This window comes from Mustela erminea, chromosome 10 (assembly GCF_009829155.1).
Source record: "Mustela erminea isolate mMusErm1 chromosome 10, mMusErm1.Pri, whole genome shotgun sequence".
Taxonomy (NCBI): domain Eukaryota; kingdom Metazoa; phylum Chordata; class Mammalia; order Carnivora; family Mustelidae; genus Mustela; species Mustela erminea.
Window position 1 is genome coordinate 7,930,690 of NC_045623.1, and position 14,217 is coordinate 7,944,906.

The 14,217-nt window shown below is 36.6% G+C and overlaps 1 long non-coding RNA gene across 1 annotated transcript in view; it reads right to left on the reverse strand.

The window, feature by feature from the left end:
- The window catches only part of LOC116567934, a 68,759-nt gene extending 55,254 nt beyond the window's left edge, over positions 1–13,505 (reverse strand). The window contains exon 1 of the long non-coding RNA XR_004276438.1: positions 13,409–13,505. This is a non-coding gene — a long non-coding RNA (uncharacterized LOC116567934). The remainder of the gene's footprint in view (positions 1–13,408) is intronic.
- Between the last annotated feature and the right edge of the window lie 712 nt (positions 13,506–14,217).

The following is a 14,217-nucleotide window of genomic DNA, read 5'->3' on the forward strand; positions in this document are numbered from 1 at the left end:
GGCAAAAATGAACTATTGGGATTTCATCAAGATCAAAAGCTTTTGCACAGCAAAGGAAACAGTTAACAAAATCAAAAGACAACTGACAGAATGGGAGAAGATATTTGCAAACGACATATCAGATAAAGGACTAGTGTCCAAAATCTATAAAGAACTTAGCAAACTCAACACCCAAAGAACAAATAATCCAATCAAGAAATGGGCAGAGGACATGAACAGACATTTCTGCAAAGAAGACATCCAGATGGCCAACAGACACATGAAAAAGTGCTCCATATCACTTGGCATCAGGGAAATACAAATCAAAACCACAATGAGATATCACCTCACACCAGTCAGAATGGCTAAAATTAACAAGTCAGGAAATGACAGATGCTGGCGAGGATGCGTAGAAAGGGGAACCCTCCTACACTGTTGGTGGGAATGCAAGCTGGTGCAGCCACTCTGGAAAACAGCATGGAGGTTCCTCAAAATGTTGAAAATAGAACTGCCCTATGACCCAGCAATTGCACTACTGGGTATTTACCCTAAAGATACAAACGTAGTGATCCAAAGGGGCACGTGCACCCGAATGTTTATAGCAGCAATGTCCACAATAGCCAAACTATGGAAAGAACCTAGATGTCCATCAACAGATGAATGGATCAAGAAGATGTGGTATATATACACAATGGAATACTATGCAGCCATCAAAAGAAACGAAATCTTGCCATTTGCGACAACATGGATGGAACTAGAGCGCATCATGCTTAGCGAAATAAGTCAAGCAGGGAAAGACAAATATCATATGATCTCCCTGATAAGAGGAAGTTGTGATGCAACATGGGGGCTTAAGTGGGTAGGAGAAGAATAAATGAAACAAGATGGGATTGGGAGGGAGACAAACCATAAGTGACTCTTAATCTCACAAAACAAACTGAGGGTTGCTGGGGGGAGTGGGGTTGGGAGAAGGGGGTGGGGTTATGGACATTGGGGAGGGTATGTGCTTTGGTGAGTGCTGTGAAGTGTGTAAACTTGGTGATTCACAGACCTGTACCCCTGGGGATAAAAATATATGTTTATAAAAAATAAAATATTAAAAAAAATCAAAAGGGAAACTTAAAAGAATGACACTTCTAAATAATTCATACATTAAGAATAAAAAGTCATAGTGAATTAAAAATATTTGGAAGTTAAATGACAGTAAGAGCATTACTTATCAGAAATTGTGGAACATACTTAAAATGGAATTTGGAGGGGGGAATGTATACCCCTAAAAGCATATATTAGAAAACAAAACAAAACAAAACACTGAAAACTAACAAACAACTTAACTCATGAAGGTAAGTAAAAGAATGACAGAATGAAAACAAAACAGTGGAGAGGAGAAAATGATAAGGATAAAAGCAAAACTGTAATGCAACAGACAAGAAATAAACAGTAGAGGTGATCCAGAAAAATAAAGGCTGGTACTTTGAACAAACAAAAGAGACAAGCCTCAAAAGATAAAATTAATATTAAAAATGAGTAAGGCTAAAGAGTATTATGGTAAGCAAAATAAGTCAGTCAGAGAGGCAAATACCATATGTTTTCACTCATATGTGGATTTAAGAAACAAAGCAGATGAACATAGGGGAAGGGGAAAAAGAAGAGAGGGGGATGGAGGAAAACCATAAAAGACTCTTAACTACAGAGAACAAACTGAGGGGGTGGTGGGAAAGGGGTGGGGGGGGGAGAATGGGCTAAATGTGTGATGGGTATTATGGAGGCACCTGTGATGAACACTTGGTGTTATATGTAAGTGATGAATCACTAAATTCTACTCCTGAAACCAATGTTACACTATATGTTAACTAACTAAAATTCAAATAAAAAAATTGAAGAAAAAAATAAAAATTAAAAAAGTCAATTAAAAAATCCAAGATTATGAAAGTCATTACAGAATTTCAAAGAAAAAATGAAGAATGTTCAAGATTGAATGATAGTATAAAAACATGACAAATGGAGTATCATTTGATCCTGGATTGACTCCTTTGCTATAAAGGAGCTCTGAAACAATTGGTAAAACTTGAGTATGGTCTCTGGGAGAAGGATATAGGGGATTTCTTTTACTATTCTGATAACCTTTCCAGTGGAATTATTTTACCCAAAAAACACTCATAGATGATTGTCATGGTAAAAAAAAAAAAATGAGTAGGGTAATATGATCACACATGAAGTACATAATGCTAATAATTTAAAAAATTCACAATGCTATAAACACTATATTCATAATTTGTAAAATGTGGATGAAGCCAATTTATAGAAAATATAATTTAACAAAATTTATTCATGAAGAACAAAACCTTAATGATGGAGCAATTATTAAAGACAAATTAATCAATTTAATTAAAAAAAATCCTCCTGAAATAAAGCATTATATTCAGAGGCTTTATAAACACATTTCACCAACCTTTTAGGAAAACCACCGTTTTTATCTATATAATTTTTTTCAGTAGATAAACAAGTCTTGACAGAAAATACAGTCAAGGAAATCTCAAGAAAATAAAATTATAGCTCATTCTGACTTACAAACATGGAAATTCAAAAGTTCTAAAGGAAATATCAGCAAAATATCGTTCTTTGTATATACATAATACATTGATATTGAGTAGTATTTAATCTCTGAAAGGTAAATTGGTTGACATCAGAAAACACACCCGTTTAGATTAAAACAGTAACAGATTAAAGGAGGAAACTATATAACTATCTCAATTCATACAGGAAAAAAGATAAAAAATTCAAATTTATGAAGATAACTAGGATTGGAAGGGAACATTCCTAACCTGATAAAAGTATCTACACCAAACCACAGCAAATATGTTATTTAAAAAAGAAAATCTGAAACATTCCCATTAAAGTCAGTGTGCTGGATCCCCTCTCCACCCTTCTCTACTTAACTCTATGACCCAGGAGCCTGGAATTTACACTCAAGGGCTCTCTCGCTCCCTGGTTTCATTGCCATCAGCTGGTAGGGATGATCCTAGATCGGAAAGAGAATGGAGTCAGACTATTTATTCTCCTGCCTTCTTCCAGGTAAGTCATCCTAGGCTGGCTCTGTCCCCTAATGCAGGTCATTACCCTTCTCAAGGTGAAGTGCTTTACATGGTTAAGTATGTTTTTACACATATCTTTTCACCTCTTCATATACATACATATATACTGGACCTCAATACTTTCTGACTTATACTAATTGGTTCTCATTTGTAGCTAATTATGTATGAATTATGAAACCAATTGTGTTCTCAGACATCCATGATTGCATCTGATATACACTGTATTTGTATATGTTAACCTACACATAGCCAAATAGCCAATATGATATATTATATAAATGATATTCATAGCAGTGTAGGAACTAGCTATCTCCTGTTTTATCCATTCTGTAGTAAAATAACTTTGAAGTTCAAAGCTACTGATGTATTTAACAAGCTTCATGTTCTTTCCAACATTCTCTGTTTCTGAATTTTTAATACTTTTTTTTTTTTTTTTTACTTTTCATACATATATGCACCATCTCATCTCAAGTTTGTGCTGTTGGTCTGTTTTCTATTTTTTTTGTTTGTAATTTCAGTTTTGATGTAGTCTCCCTGGCAAAATCCTGGGCTCTGAGTTTAGCTTCATGCTCTTCCTGGGAAATGATTCAATGTTTTGCACTAATAAGCCTTTGATACATATCACTCAGCTGCTAATTTGTTGGGGATTGCATGCTTGTAATTTCAAGTTCATCATTCTTGTGATTAAAACATAATCCTGCACTTCCTCCCCTACCTCTACTCTCACTGCATGTTAATTTTGTAGGCTATAAGATCTCCAGCCAGAAGTTTCTGGAAGACTTTTTTCCTCTAAAGCTTTGCTACTTAGATTTTAGAAAATAAGCTTAATAGCTTACGGAACAGGAATAGTTCTTGTGGGTTATATCTTTTTTGTTTGTTTAAAAAAAGATTTATTTTTAGAGATAGAGCTAGAGATAGCGAGAAAAAGAGAGTGTGTGTGTGTTGGGGGAGGGCAGAGGCAGAGGATCTTCAAGCAGACTCCCTGCTAAGTATGGAGGCTGATGTGGGGCTCAGTCTCACGATCCATGAGCTCATGACCTGAGCTGAAACCAAAAGTCAGCCACTTAACTGACTGAGCAACCTCAGACACCCCTCTTGTGGGTGATATCTGGAGGATACCTGTAACTGAAAGTTTGTACCCTTTAACTATCCTTTCCTTATTTCTCCTGACCCCCAGCTCTTGGCAACCATTTTCTATTTTCTGTTTCCATGAGTTCAACTTTTCTTAGGTTCCACGTATAAGTAATACCATGCAGTATTTGTCATTGCTCTGGCTTATTTCACTTAGCACAATGCTCTCCAGGTTCATCTACAATGTTAGGAATGACAGGATTTCTTTTTAATTATATTCCACTATATACATATATATTCATTCATCCATTGATGGACACTTAGGTTCTTTCCATAGCTTGGTTATTGTGAATAATGCTGCAGTGAACATGGAGATACAAAAATCTCTTCAAGATAATGACTTCTTGTCCTGTGGACAAATACTCAGAACTGGGATTGCTGTAATAACATACGGTAGTTTAATTTCTTGAGGAATCTTCATACCATTTTCCACAGTGGCTGTACCAATTTACATTTCCACCAGCAGTGCATAAGGGTTCATTCCCTTTTCTCTACATTCTTGCCAGTCATTTGTTATATCTTGACCTCTTGTCTTATTGATAACGAACATCCTAATGGGTATGAGGTGATTTCTCACTGTGGTTTTGATTTGCATTTTCTTGATGGTTAGTGATGTTGAGCACTTCTCCATGTACCTCTTTACTATTTATTGTCTTCTCTGGAAAAATGTCCTTTTACGTACTTTGCCCATTTTTAATTGGGTTATTTATTTATTTATTTTTTACTACTGAGTTGTATGAATGTCTTATATATTTTGCATATTAACCTCTCATCAGATACATGGTTTGCAAATATTTTCTCCCATTCTGTAGGTTGCCTTTTCATTTTGCTGGGGGTTTCCTTTGCTTTTCAGAAATGTTTTAGTTTGACATAGTCCCATTTTATTTTTGCTTTTGGTCAAATCCAAATCAAAGTACTTCTTGAGCAAGGAGCTGGTATTACATATATATGAAAGCATATAAATATATATAATCACTATCATATATATGATAGTATATTATCTTTATAGAGATAATATATAGAAATAATATATAATATAATATATAATATATATTATATATAATATATATGTACATATGTATATATATATGGCCAAGTTTATGTTGTTAGTAGAACAAAAACTCAAACTAACTCTAACTTCAAATGTTATGATCTTTTCTCCCTGTTACTCTGCCTCCAATTAACCATTTATTAATTTTTCCATTATTTAATAAGCTTTTACTGTGTACGGGAGATAGAAAAGATGAAGAAAATAAGCTCCGCCCTAGAGAAGCTGTCACATTAGTGAGAAAGATACACAAAAATTATGCCTCTTGGTCTGTAAAGTACAGTGATATTTACATACACAGAATGTTTCATGAAGTCTCCTAGAATGAGGGAAAAAGGCTTTCTTCTTGTCCACCACCTTTTTTTATTTTGACCATGACTTTGTGAAAATGTACATAGTGCTGAGGAGAACTGAAAACTGTCAGGAAGCAAATATTAAGGTGATAGTATTTTACTTGTTTTAGTCAGTGGAAGAAAAGAGAACAATTCCCCTTCCCCAATTAAAATCAGTGATAGCACGGATTGCATGGAGCACTGGGTGTGATGCAAAAACAATGAATACTGTTATGCTGAAAATAAATAAATACATAAATAAATAAAATCAATGATAAATTTGGCTTTTATTCTGAGTTAAATAGGGAGCTCATGAAGAATTTGAGCAAAATGTGACCTGAAGAAAAACCAAGTAAAGGCTACTGCAATAAATTAGGCAAAAGATTATGGTAGCTTCAACCAGGTGACAGCAATTACAGCAATGAGAAGTGGTAAGATCCTGGATGTATTTTGGAGGTATAACCAATAGGTTGTGATTAGCTAAAAGTAGGATGTAAAAGAAAAAGAACAGACAAAAATGACTCCTTGTTTTTTGGCCTCCCCACTAGGAGAATAATTTTCTATCTACTTGGGTATGGCTAAAGATAGAACAAGTTTGGATAGAAGATGTTTTGAGTTAGGAGTGGAGTGTCTATTAGTCATTCAAGAATAGATGTTGAATAGGTGTTTGGATATATGAGTTGGAGTTCGGGGGAAAGGTTTAGGCTGGAGATGTATGTTTGGGAGTTGATAGCATACAGATAACATTTAAAAGAATGAGACTGCATTGGATCATCAAGAGATATAATCATATAATCAAGTTTAAGTTGTGGCAAAATCAGTTTGAGTAAACTGAACAGGATGAGACCAAAAATTTGAGTTATTTCATGTACAATAACCATGTAGATATTGAATAGAACTTAGGAAAATAATATCCCATCACTGACAAAGTTCTGTAATGAATCCTCTCAAACAGGCATAATTCTTGAGTATGTACTAAACCATTTACTCTATTAGGTTAAAATGTGGTGTTAGTGAGTCTAGGTCTTATCCTCATGCAGCCCAGTTCGATTTATTTAGTGGGACAGTTTTTCCTCATGCAGAGGAAAATGTTGTTCTAATGCCATAGACTATTCTTCTTTCTAATCAGTTTTATAAGTATATGTGATATTAGTTACAAGGAGGTGGAATAGAGTTGTTTCAGTGGCAACTTATGAATAATCCTGCCTAGGAGAAAGTCATTTATCAGTAGGACCATTTTTATAACATCAACTGAAAAACTGAAATAATTATAATCATTATTGCTAAATTATCTAAAATTTTAAGGTAAAAAGTAGTTTAAAGCATGACTTATTTAGATGATTACATGTACATTCATATCCCCTTTATCCCTTTATACCCATGGATAATTTACTTTTTACATAGTAAAATCTAAAGTAGTATGTCTACATCATAAAAAGATAAAATGGTCATAAATTATTTTTCCCAAGTTTCTCATTTTCCAAAATAAATATTTCATCAGAAAGTATATTTTCTAACGACTTGTAAAAACATGTGAGTGGAACAGAGACTCTTAAAAATTTTTCATGGCACTTAGAAATCTAGTTGAGTATATCCCATCTTTCCTGTTAGTTTTTTTTTTTTTTTTAAGTTCACTGTAACAGTGCAAGACTCGAGATACTTTACAGCTCCCTGCTTAGACATAACTCAATATTCTTGGACAAGTTCCATACTCTATTGGAACATGAGGGCAATTAGTGAAAGGATTTGGCCTCACTAATCAATGATGGCTTTGACTGAAAGAGAAGAGCAAGGAGACAGGTGACGAACAATAAAGTTCTGCTATAACTTCTGCCAATGAACTTTTTGCTCTAAGATGGAACTATTGTCATATCCAAAGAGTTGGAGGTGCTCTGGTGAATTCTAATTAGATTCCATCTTGAGTAACCCCTTGATTACATCTTGAGTTCTTTCTTATTAGATTACATCTTGAGTAAATTAAAATTCTAGCTCAATAATTAGAGAATACATATTTTTCTATTTTTTTCTTTGTACTTAGTTACTAAGTGAATAATAATAACTTAAAGTGTATTCATTTATTCAGATATATAACTTTTATTTTTGTTTATATCATTTCTGCTTATTGACATTCTACTCATCAGCAAATGTTACTTCAGAAATTAAAATCCCTCAGTTGTTCCTCATATCTGTTTTTTATTATAAAACTTTTTTTATTATTATGTTCCATTAACCATCTTTTAAAATAAAATTAAGTCTTCTTATTTAGGTATGCTCAGCTCTTCATGATCAGATCCTGCATATTTTCCTCACATCTTGCTACAGAAAATATTTAAAACCAGTCAGACAGCATTATATGCCTCAGGAGTAATATTTTTATATGTCCTTTTCCTACTCACTTGCTCAGTTTTTTTTGTTTTTGTTTTTGTTTTTCTGATCCATTTTTCACAGGTCATTCTTAGCCAGGACTCCATGTCTTTGGCTCTGTAATTGGGCATGGTCTCTATTTATGGCTGTCCTATTATTTTTGAGAGACTAATCTAAACTCTGCTCTTTGGCTTATGAGCCTTACTCCTCTGTTTGATCTTGAGTATTGGACTTGTTGTTTTCTCTTGTTTTCATCATTTTCAATAATTCTCTCCACAGTGAACCACTGCTCCCTATCTCCCCACTGCCTCCCTGCAAAAGGCATGGAATCTGGCCAAGTATTGAACTTAAAAATGTGAGTTCTTTGTAAGATTTTAATGACTGTTGCCATCACCCTAAGTACTTATACAAAGACCTACCAAAAATAATGGATATGGGTCCTTTGTCCAAGCTTTCTCTTTTCTGGACAGCTGGAAATACACAGGGCAAAATCTTACTTTATACCAACCCTTTACACTAATCTTCCTGCTGACCAAATCCTGGATGTTAGTAACTTTATTTTTCATGACACAAGATATACCACAGCTGATGAGGCTACAGTTTAGACATGATAATATGGATCTTCTAAGGTCATACACTGGTAACTTTAATTGTAATATATAATATGGGTTCCTGGAAGGCCCTCTATTATCCATATATGGATTACTTTTCAGATAGCCTTTAAAAATTTCTTTTTTGGTAATTTTATATCAAAGGAATAACCTAATGGGTTTAAGGGTTCTTGTTGTCTTCTTAGGTTCTCACCACTCGCATGTACTAAAATACTTCTGAGAATCATTATCATTGTTGTTGTATAATATTACAGCTAGATGGTAATGAGAATGAGCATACCATTATTTAATATAAAAACAGGGAAAAAAGAACAACATGCTTTGAGGGATATACTCAATGATCAAACTAGCTATTGCTGCTCTAGATTGTTTTGTGACTTTAAAATAAAACTGCCAACATTTGTTCTCAGCTTGCTTTCTCCAATAGCTCCTGCCTTGGCTCCATCTCATAACTGTTCAAAAGGGGATTCATAAATAAGTGTTGGGTAATGGCCTTGGTATGTGTTTTGGGACTATAGGATATTATTTCTTAACTTCTCACCATATTTCATTGTGGACACTGATTTTTAGAAAAGCAGTGACCCAAGTGAAGTAGCTCCCCAAAGCAGCTCTGATTATTCCAGACTTGGCAAAGCTTACAGCAAGACCTCAGTGTGAGAACCAAGAGGTGAGCTCACAGAATTGGCTAGCAGGTGGCTCTGGAGCTATGTGGGATAACAATGGAGATACAGACTAAAGCCTGTGGTTTGGGTAGGGTGGTGAGGAAGAATAACTCACTTCTAGAAAAATAGAAGCAGTAAATAAGCACATATCTTTTCCAGCAGCACTGACTTTCTGGAGCTTATGAAATCATGCTGAATGAAAAACAAAATAAAGTCTATAAAAGAACCAAAAACATGAAGGAGCCAAACTAACTTTCCAGTCACAAACAGGTCAATTTGAGCCAGTTGGCTTAAACCTCCAGCAGTTCCCTGTAGCTCTAATTAACTGCTTCTCTTTCCCAACTTTAAAGAGATCTAATAGTTTTTCTTAAAAAGGCAGGACAAGGGAGAAAAGAAAACTTTAAAATACTGTTCACTAAATACTTGTTTATGAATTTTGTCCCCAAAGTCCAATCTATGGATAAGATCAGAAAAGTAACTGAATTTCCTCATCTCTACTTCTCCTGGGTTAGTGGACCATATTTTTGGAGAGTGAGGATGGGGTCTGGAAAAAAGAAATCTATATTTTCAGTTGCTTTTTTTCTATCTCTATCCTCCCTACAAAGTGATTATGCAAATTGACAAGAGATTATTTAACCTTAGAACTGTTTAGTCTTGGTATAGTGTTATCTGCATGTGTCAGCAAAACTAAATGAAGGCCAAATGCTTACCAGCCTCATTACTAAACACAGCAACACATTACTAGGCTCTCTTTTTTTGGCTGAGACTTCGCCCAGCATCTAACACATTGCTTTTGGCACATAGGTAGAGAGACTGTGAAATCTGAGCATAACTAACTTTCAGTCTGTGAGTCTCATTTTCTTGGCTCCGTCCCATAGGCACCCCACTCTCATCTATTGCCCCTCCATCACTCTACTAAACTTACCATCATCTCTCTACATGTTAGAGTTTCTGTAAATTCACACTTTCCATCTTAACAGCCAGGGTATACAAATACTTTCCAATTGACACTAATCTTAGAAAGACTTTTTTTCTTTCTTTTTTTTTTTTAAAAAGAACTGGATGGAAGGAGAAAAAGTTGCAAAGACTGAAGCATAAGACGTTTAAAACTTAAATGGGATAAAGATCAATTTCCTTCTAACTGTAAAACTCTCACAACCATGGTAGTGAGGGGCTTTTTGATATTCCCTATTTACGCACATCTGGGATTCATAGTATTTGTGATTACCAGGAGCTTGTTTTGGGGTTGGAATGATGTCCGAACCTGGCGAACTACTTGGATATGTGAAGTGGTATCAGCAATTTCTTGGAGATTTCCACAGTGAAAACCCAGATTAAATACTTTTTCCATTGGCTTTCCATGTTCAGGTCTAAGCAGATCAAAATGCTTGCTAATGGGACATTTTCATCAAAGATGGCTACAGAATCTGGGATCTGGGTTACATTGGGGCTGGCTCAAATATATGTTTGAAGTCTTAATATTTTGGCTCAAGCCCCTTCCCAGAAACTAAAAAAAATGTACCTTACTGGGGTACCCTACCAGGGAACGCTGCAAGAGATCAGTTTTAAATAAAACAAAAATCAACAGTAAACAGAAGTACGATGTCTTCTAGCATCTCCCAATTGCTGGATGAGCCACAGGAAGTATTATCTCTCCTCTCAACTACAGTCACTAGAGAATAAATTCTCATATTTTGGGATCAATTAGATCACTGGTTTAGCTTTGCTCTCATACTTCATCACTTTTGATGGAATTCTTCTGCTATGAGGATTTCTATGGGAATTTCTGATGATGCCAACTCTACTGCATATTTATCTTTCGCAGAACTCCATTGAGGGGTGAATGCAGTGCTTTCCCCCAAGCAACATATGCTCCCTATTATGAGGGCAAAAAACTCCTCCTGGACACTCTCAACCTCACGATAGAAAATTCCCTTTTTCCTCTAGTTATCTGCAATTCCCTTCCTCTTTCTTTTTTAAAAATTTTGCCTACCTCCAAAGTAGACCTCATATCCTCTTTACATCCTGTCCCCTAAACACAGTTTTCCATCCTCTAAGGAACATTGCCTTGACCTTTGGATTACTGATGTAAGTAGCTTATATCTCCTTTCTCTTTCCTCAGTTGACATTTGGGGATGTTTTTTGGCCAGTTTAGTAACTTTGTGGTTTTGGAGATACAAATTTGGCTGAGCCTGGTACCAAAGATGTCCAAATCTATTTGTCTAGTTAAACCTTTCCCTGAACTTCAGATTCATATGTTTAATAGAGCAAATGCCATCACTGTCTCACTCACATCACCTTGGAATTTATCCTCTATACAGTGAAGGCTACTTAGTAGCAGGAAACACTACTCTCCACATGTGGGTCTTTCTTTGGGTGGGGGATGGGCTGCACGAGAAGGAGCATCCTATGCATGACTCAAGCTAGCAATGCTGCAGATCTGCTGGGAAAGTTAATGACTACAGAAATGGCTCTCAAACAGTGCTGGTTGAGATTTGGTGGATAACAACCCCAAAACTGGTAACTCTAGAGTTTTACCAGTGGTGCTAACCTTGAATTTCCCCATCTTTGGTGGTTTTAACTGGTTCAACAAAGCACATTTTATAGGTTTCCTTACTTTCCCTTCCTCACTTTCCCTCTAATCTACTGGTGTTTTCCAGGACTGCTTCCAAGATACACTACTTGCATCTGAATCTTTTCTCAAGAGTTTATTTCTGTGCTAACCCAAAGTAAGGCCTTTAGGAAACTATAGGACTTTTTAACCTGGTTATTTCACTGAAAGGTATCTCAAGAATAATTCATCTGAAGCAATTTTATCTTCTATTTTAAATCTGCTCTTCCTCTTCTATGCTCAATTCTCTATCCACCCAGTTACCCAAACCCAAACTCTCTCAAAGCCATACTGTCACAAATCTGTCAATTCTACCTTGATAAAATTCTTCAAATCTGTCTCTTCCTCTTCATTCCTACTACTCCTGGCCCATGGTAGGCTCTTATCAACTTTACAGAATCAGTTACCTATTATCCCTGCCTCCAGTCTCATTTTCTGGAAATGAAGGAGGTGAATTTAATTCTTATAATTTGGCAATTATAAGAAGAGCAATACAGAATAAGGAGATTTAGAAGTAAAATTGTTGCAATGATTTTCATACATTTTTAGTTTGAAGAGTCTGTAAGCCACAAAAATAGAAATCTATAGTAGTTCAGTAGATAATGGGCCAGGAGATCATGGAAGTGCTCTTGTTTAGGAAATATATGTATATACTTGAAACCATAGGAACATAAGAGATCCTCCAGAATGAGAAAAGAGCTAAAGGCAAAATTTGAGGAATACTAATTTTTAAGGGTAAACAGAATAGGATTTTGCAAAGGAAACTAAGAATGAACAATATGGAAAACATGAGGGAAACCATGATAAGTGAAGAAAACCAAGATGTTATAAAAACCAGAAGAGTGAGCTAGAAAACTTTACTTGGTGTGAATTTCTCAATGAAATCGTCCCTAACTACCCTGTTTAAAATAGTATCTCTCTCCCCGCTACCCAGAATTTCTTATGCTTCTTCTCTGCTCTATATTTTCTGAAGTACTTTTTACCATAAAACTTCTAAATATTTTTATTTCTTCATTTTACACATATTTACTGAGCTATAACTGATATACGGGAAAACAAACAAAAAGTCAAAACCAACCCACAACCTTGCACTTATTTAATATATGCAATCTAGTGAATTTGAAAATATTCACACGCCTGAGAAAATATCACCACAAAGTAATAGTCACCTCCATCATCTCCAAAGATTCCTTGGTTTTTGTTTTGTTTCTGTTGAGAATATCTAATACCTAACATTGGATGGACACTCATCACATTTTGAAGTGTACAATCAGTTTTAAGTATAGGCAATATGTTGTATACCAGAGCTCTAGAACTGTAATTTTATACCGAATGAACAACAAAGCAACCTCTCATTTAACCAAACCCACAGCTCGTAGCAATCACCATTCTATTTTCAGGTTCTATGTGCTTGACCACTTTAGATACCCGATATAAGTGGACTCATGCAGTATTTGTCCTTCTGTAATCGGCTTATTCACTTGGCACAATGTCTCCCAGGTTCATCCATGTGTTGTCACATATCGCACGCTTTCCCTCTTTTTTCCAAGCTGAATAATATTCCTTTGTACATACCTATCACACACATAAAGAATGCATGGAGCACCAGTTTCTCCAACTTCCAAAGCACTGTTCCGAAGTGCCACTTCGGTCTCATTCACTTAGACCAGGAAAGCGGAGTCCTGAACCGGCTGGAAAAAAGAAAAAAAGCAGAGGCTAACATTACCAGATCCAAAGTGCCAGTCTGGCGGTTGGGTCTGTGCAGGTGGCCTGCCCCTGGGTGGGCTGCAGGCCTGGGGTCCTGGGAGCTTGCCTGGAGCTGGGATGATTGAAAAGTCAGGTTCCCTGGCAGCGTGCCTAGCTCTGAGTTTGCCCCGAAGCTGGTGTTGGTGGATGTTTCCCTGGAGCCAGGGTTCGCGGGGACTGCCGGGAGCCTGGGGCTACGGAAGCCGGCCAGGGTCAGGAGCCATTGGGCACTAGGCCGACAGGAAGTTGGTATAGCCGGATTCCACCAGGAACTTCGTGCTTTCTTGGAGACATACCTGCTGCAGGAGCTGCTTGACACCGAGGTGAGCTGGGGAGTTTGGGTCCCAGGGTGTGCCAGTGCCCGTTCCCACTGGAGTCAGCTGGCAGTGGGTGGGCTGGGAGCGCCGGTTTGTGGGATCCTGGGACCTCAGTAACTGTCTGGGACTGTGGCTGCTGGCAGGTGGCGGCGTGGATGGAGCCTGGGTTCGCAGTAGCTCACAGGGGAGCCACTTAGGGCAGGGGCAGTTGTGTCATTCTGGGGCCTGCCAGCTCTAGGGTCTACAATGAATTGGGAGCTCGCCTCTTTTTGTTTCTCCTACTGGAAGGGTGTCTCTGGCCCTGGGTTCCTGGGCTAGGGA